This window comes from Macaca nemestrina (assembly GCF_043159975.1).
Source record: "Macaca nemestrina isolate mMacNem1 chromosome 11 unlocalized genomic scaffold, mMacNem.hap1 SUPER_11_unloc_3, whole genome shotgun sequence".
Taxonomy (NCBI): Eukaryota; Metazoa; Chordata; class Mammalia; order Primates; family Cercopithecidae; genus Macaca; species Macaca nemestrina.
Genome location: NW_027257574.1, coordinates 129,904 through 136,887, shown reverse-complemented (window position 1 = coordinate 136,887; position 6,984 = coordinate 129,904).

Sequence of the window (6,984 nt, the reverse complement as noted above, 5' to 3'; positions counted from 1 at the left end):
AGCCTCCTAACAGCAGTTGCATTCCACCCCCCTTCCTTAAAATTAATAGAATTTACCAAACTAGGTGAAATCAGTCTTCATGAGAAAGTGACAAACCAGTGTTCACACAATGGCATAATAGCTGGGCATAGAGTGTACATCAACATCCCAAACTAAGCACCCATCACAATTATTCTCAACTCACAGGAAAGCTAGAAAAATTAGAAGGCTTAAAACATAATTATAAATGAAAATAACAAGAAACCAAAGTTTCTGAGGAGCATTTGTTAGCCAAGCAAGGAAAGCCATTAACCAGTGCTGATTACATTGCATTTGATTACAGCAGCCAAAGACATGTCCAGAAGAAGAGACTTTTAAACATTAGTCTTTCAGTAAGAATGGTTGCTTAACAAGTTCAGACTACTGGGCTATACCAATCGTCAATTGAAAAGCAAGGCGAACGAGTGAGAGTCATTTTCCTTAATCCTTAATGCGTCAAAAATTACCACATTGGTCAAGCTGGTCTCCACAACTCCTGACCTCAGGTGATCCACCCATCCCGGCCTCCCAAAGCGCTGGGATTACAGGCATGAGCCACCATGCCTGGCTGAGAAGTGTTTGACAGAGGCTGAGGGGAGGCTCCTGTCCCTTCCTGGGATGTCCACATCCCACCCAGTTTCCCATACCGACTGTGACACTCGAAGCATCACAGCAAGGACAGCTGCATCCCCACAGTTCTCGGCACTAACGCCACAGCTGTGTGAGCAGCCATAGCCCTGGAGCTGCCACTCAGCCTTATCGTGCTGGCACAAGCACAGCAGAAACTACCACGTCCCCAGGAGGGAGGAGTGCAGTCCATGGGAGTAGGGAAGAGTATGGTCCAGGGGAGTGAACAAGGAGCCTCTGGGGGTAGCTAGTTCACACACCACAAATACCTCCCAATCCATCCGCGTGCAGGGAGGGGCCGGAAACCACGCAGGAGCTACAGCGCTTTCTTCTCACAGAAGAGGAGTGAGGATACCGACTCACACATGAAATCAGAGCTAAAGTTCTACCACGGTGGGGAGACGATTCACAGACCCAAATGGGTGCAAAAAGAAACCAATCATACAAGATCAGTGGATGGAACGGGATCAGAAATTTAAGCCTGTAACAAGCTTTCAGAAAAAACTTCACTTGATCTGCAAGATGGCTGCAGCTCTGCTTGATCATTTCTGCAAATGTCTAACTCGCGATGAGCCATCTCAGAGCCCTTCAAGAGGAGTAACAAAATCAAAACGCCAAGGCTTCCTCCGTATTTTACATAGCCTGCACCAGTATGGAAATGAGCAGCGGTGCCAGAGCTTTCAAGTTTGTTTGAAGTAAATTCCAGCATGAGGGCAGCATCTTTCTGGCTGAAGCAATGAGGTGGGCTCCTGCTCACCGCATGGGAGACCAGCTTTCAGCTAAGCTGCTCTCAAGGGTCTGCAAACCATGATCCCCGACCGAGCCTTGGCCAGGGAACCAGAAGTGGTTTTTACACTTTGACGTTTTCACAAAAGAAATATATACAGAGACTTCTGTGGCCCTCAAAGCATAACACGTTGCCTACCCTGCCCTTTACAGGAGCTTCTAGCTTTGCTGTCAGTTACAAAGTGTTTCTATAAAATAATGTCACTGATTTTCAAGCATGCCAGGAAAAGTCACACTTCTCAACAACCCTCAATGGAGATGCACCATCCTGTGTTTCACACAGATTTTAGATTTTTAAAAGCCAAAATAAGGGAGGTAATTCAGCTAAGTATTATAGTAACACAATTTGAGATACTTAATGATGTGTGACAACAGAATAATTGGCATTCCTGTGAGGCAATAAACTAGCTCAAACACAAAATAACAAATCAAAGCATGTTTTGGCCTCTCAAAGTGATCAGTGAAATTGGAAATAACATTCAGTTAAATGACACTAAAAAAAAAAAAAAAAAAAGCACAAAGAAAGCAAATACTACTACACTATCACTCCTTAAATTTGTTTAACTACTGCTGCCAAATAAAATGGAGAGACTTCTTACTGCAGGGTAATAATCGGCCATTGTCATCATGAAATAGACTGCTGTGCAGGCTCAGGCCCTCCAGCCCACAAAGGCAGGGGGAGGGAGGAGAAACGATGGCCAGAAACAAAGGGACAGGGCAACCATGACCTAGTCAGCAATTGTACCCTCCCACCTTTCTTCTGGACTTACAATTTTGGAGCCATCTGGGTTTACCTTCCTATGTCCATAAGTCAGCAAGTTCTCGAAGCCAGAAATCTACAATGCTTCTGGCAGCCAAGTCCTCTCGGCCTTCCCCCATGTTTTAGGGCCTCATCAGCTCACCCCTGGATAGTATCAATGGCCTCGGAGCTCCAGTCAACCTTGCACTCCACAGACTCAAGTATGCCAAGAGCCACTCCAGGCTGCCACTGCCACTGCCATGACCAAAGGCTTTCAGAGACAGTCACCAGCACTGCACAAATCCATGTGGCTTCACCAGGCGCAAAGCGGCTCCAGCATTCCATCCAGTCTGTCGCTGCTACCATAGCTGTGAGTCTAGGATGTGTCAGGAAGGGAAGGAAGACACCATGTACATCATCTCATTTAAGCTTCAGTGTCACAAGGTGGATTTTGTCGTGCCCGTTTTATGGATCAGGAAAGTTTTAAGGAGGGCAAGCACAGGGTCCTGCTGACACAAGAGCAAGACCCGCAGAGGCCTGGGCATGACCCCCGCCCCACGCTCCCTGGGACCTGATATCCACTCCTCCCCCGTGGGAGCCTGATCCTGGGTCTGCCTGAATTGCTACCATTCCTAAGACATGACTCACGTCTGCCCACCTCCTCCTTTATCTGTTTCCCGCAGCCCAGAGTCATATGCTCTTCCATCCAGACAGACATCACACTTCAGCACCTGCACCTGACACCACTTCAGCCAAAAGCTTCTCTCAAACCTCCCCCCAACACCTGCCGGTCACACAGGTCTGCACCCATCACCTTTCTCACATGAATTCTCACGTATTCCTGTGTAGCACCATCCAACTGATTATAGTCTGAGAGGAGGAAGCTCTGTAGAGAAGTCCACATTCTACTTTGCTCCCAGCCCTCCGTCTTGCATCTTGCATGAGGCAACCGATTAAGAGCAAATTCATTTCAGCACATTTCCATTTGAAGAAATGCAGAGCATAGGGCTCTGGTCATAATTAAAAGCTTGTTTCATTTGTCATTTGAAATTCCATGTACTGCTACAACAGCAGCACCCCCTCCTCGCCAGGCTCTGCCCTAAGGACATCTTTCTTCCAGCCCACGACTCTCATCAGAACCCCGGCAGCGACAGCCCCGCAGGTTTCCCAGCGCCTCGGGCTGCGGCTTCCACGCTGGGCCGGCACTGACAGGACGGGAATGGTGCCCCCAACAACTACAGGATCGGAAGCTGATCGACTGCTCTGTAGAATGGAGACATGTTAGTAATCCCCGACATTTCCACTGACAGGCTGCTCAGCTAAACTGGGAAAAATCCACAAACTAGAAAGAACCCATGAGGAGGAGCACTTCTGTCTCCAACCTGGCAGCAAACGGTGGCTGTGCAGACGATCTCTTCAGGAAAACTATCGACTGTATCTCAGGTCAACAACAGCCTCGCTGAGGGCCAAAAAATCAGCTCCCCCCGGCCCTCACTTCCTAACGGTCAGCCCTCCCAGGCCACCTCTCCTGGAAGATCAGCTCTGACACACCCACAACGGTCAGGAACCGGCTCTGGGACACATTTCCCAGGCTCCTGCCCACCGCCCTCTCTCTTCTTCCTCCTCCATCTCCCTCTTCACTCCCATCCGCCCTCCCCCTTTCGCTTCCCTTCTCTCCTTTCCTCTCCCTCCCTCATTTCCTTTCAGCCCTCACCTTCCTCACTGCACTTCCCTATGCAACTCAGCTGACACGTTCTCAGGTCAGTAGAGTTTTCTTTCACTCTGCTTTTATTGCAATGATCGTTCTTAATGAACAGAAACCTGTTTCGGACCATGTGGATGCCACCTCCTGACCAACTGCTGCCCCGCGGCTCCGTGTCCACTCAGTGTCCTCACTGCGCAGGTGCCCAGCAGTATGGCTGTGACCAGGGGTAGCAACATGGGACATGAGAGAGGTATCCCAGCCAAGAGGCCCTGCAAAGCCTCCCCAGCAAACTGGAGCAAGGCCCAGGGCGGTAGGGAGAGTGCCGTGCTCACGATGTAGGCAGTTCAGCTTCCGCAAACTGTCCATCGACTGCAAATTACTTTGTTTCCATGGTTACAAAAGAACCATAAGCATTCTGAAATATGTTCTTGGTTTCATGTTTGCGAAATCTAAGCAACATTATAAGAAAAATCACTGAATTCTGCCCGAGGCTCTAGGGGTGTTTTCCTCTCTGAAAGGAGCCCCTTCCAGGACTTGGGATTGAGTGACAGCCTTCAAAATCACGGTTCTCCTGGTGGTAACAGGGAACTTCTCAGCCCGCCGGGAGCTGGGGCCCTCGACAGCCCCCACGCTTCCAGACGCCAGTGTTCTAAGAATCACACATGTGCAGATAGCAAAGCTTGCTGCACACACGCCAGGTGCTAACAGGCCCCAAACGTCTCACTCATACTTGCTAACCACATCGCTTCTCTCAGCCTCGACGGCGTTTCCACACTCTGTCTTTATATAGAGATGAACCATGCGTCCTGAGCGCTACAAAGATTCAACTCCTTCCGGGAAGAGGGGTGCATCTTTCCATCACGGGGTCCTCACTCCAGCTGGCACAGGATTTGCAGATCTGGCGAGTCTAATGTTGATGACACTTTCTCAATATTCCCTTCACACCCCTCCAAAAACAAGAGTGCTGCCAGCTTCTTACCGACGTTGTAATGAGCAAAATATTTTTCTCTTATTTGTCACTTTTTAACGTAATACTAGTGAAGAATGTGACTCTGCATGTACACTGTAAGCACCCACACTGTGAACATTCTGCTCTCCTGTGACTGTATTCACAGGTCACAAGGACAAAACTTCTCCATAGTAGCCAATATATGTATGTATTTTTTTTAACATGACTTCCACTCATCTGAAAGTCACAGATGTGGCTTTTCCTTCATAAAAAGATCCAAATGATACATAAGCCAGGTTTAATAAACACTTTGGTCCAGGTGGGAAAATGACCCCTCAGTCTCCCTCCCCTCAAAGACCAGGGCAGCCAGGAAACTGCACTCTACAGTAAATGACGACCGGCAGGATTCCCTAAATAAGCAGCCGGAAGATTCCCATCTCTCAGAGCGCGCCTTTCAAGACTCAAGATGTCCCCGCTCCCTGAATGTCTTACAAAGAACAGACTACCCAACTGAGGACTGAGGCAGTAAAGAAACATGTTTTCGGCCGGGTGCGGCGGCTCACGCTTGCAATCCCAGCACTTTGGGAGGACGAGGCAGGTGGATCACAAGGTCAGGCGATCGAGACCATTCTGGCTAACATGGTGAAACCTCCGTCTCTACCAAAAATAAAAAAATTAGCCAGGTGTGATAGCGGACACCTGTAGTCCCAGCTACTCGGGAGGCTGAGGCAGGAGAATGGCGTGAAGCTGGGAGGTGGAGTTTGCAGTGAGCCGAGATCGTGCCACTGCACTCCAGCCTGGGCGACAGAGCAAGACTCTGTCTCAAAAAATTAAAATAAATAAAATTTAAAATGTTTTCAGCAAATAGCATCATCGACCCCCAAATGAGAGGTACCGTTTTCATTCTACGAGGGAAACACTACAAAGTACGTACATTTTAGCCCCGTAAGTGAATTCTTTGGGCGTTCCTGTGTCCGCTATCAAATGCAACACATCACCTCAAAAGGCAAAGTCCTATAAGTCACATCCAAGGAGGGGAAAATTCATTCTAAGTTTTAGCAATCCAGTAAGAACCTGATCCAGAGAAGCCTACTTGTTCCAGACTCTAAGCAGCAATATATTGCTACAATGTAATGAAAACAAAGGGATGATCAAGAAAATTTCAATGCTAATAAAAGACAAAAACGTAATTGGATTTATTCTACTCTAGTCAGAGCAGCCGGGCAGTTCACCCATATGTTATTATGGTTGCTGTTTATCAGGCAGGGTCCAAACTCTGTCAACAAGGCTTCACAGCAAGGGCGTGATCTCCACTCACTGCAAGGTCCGCCTCCCAGGCTCAAGCCATTCTCTTCAGCCTCTGGAGTAGCTGGGACTACTGGTGTGCAGTCATCACGCCCAGCTAATTTGTGTGTTTTCAGTAGAGGTGGGATTTCACCAGGTTGCCCAGGCTGGTTCCCTGGGTCTCAAGCTCCCAGGCTCAAGCAATCCACCCGCCTCGGCCTCCCAAAGCGCTGGGATTACAGGCGTGAGCCATCACGCCCAGCCCTTTTTTTTTCTTTTCTTTTTAAGTGATTAATGTGCTTCAGAGTCTTGTAGGCATTTAAAAAAAAAAAAAAGAAGAACAAGCAAATTCTGTTAGGGAAAGAAAGCATTAACACGTTTTACACTTCTCAAAACTCAAAACTGAAATGCTAAGAATAAATGTATTTTATTCACAGAAGCAGCATTCTTAAAGTTCTGTAAAAGTGATACCATGGACACCACCACATTCACAGACGAGTGTGGCAGGACTGCTCAGATTCAGAACACATACTCAACAGTCCTCTTGCCCCTTTTCCTCAATGGGAACATTTTATTCTGTCTTTTATTCAAATTAAGTATCTTGCAAGGGAGTTGAAGAAAACTGCATAGCAGATTTTAAAACTTCAATGCTTTTCTCAATGTTCGCCACATTCTGATGAATTTTACTGACTACACGGCCAATAAGCCTAAAGCTTTTTGCATCGATAAAGACAATGCTCCTTGTAGCAATAGGCTTTTTCTTTTCTATACAAAGATCTATAACTTAAGCTAGTAAACTGGGCATTTCACAAAGATTTTACACAATTCCTAGCACAGATTTTAGCAAAATAAAACCATTATCTTTCCGCAATTAAA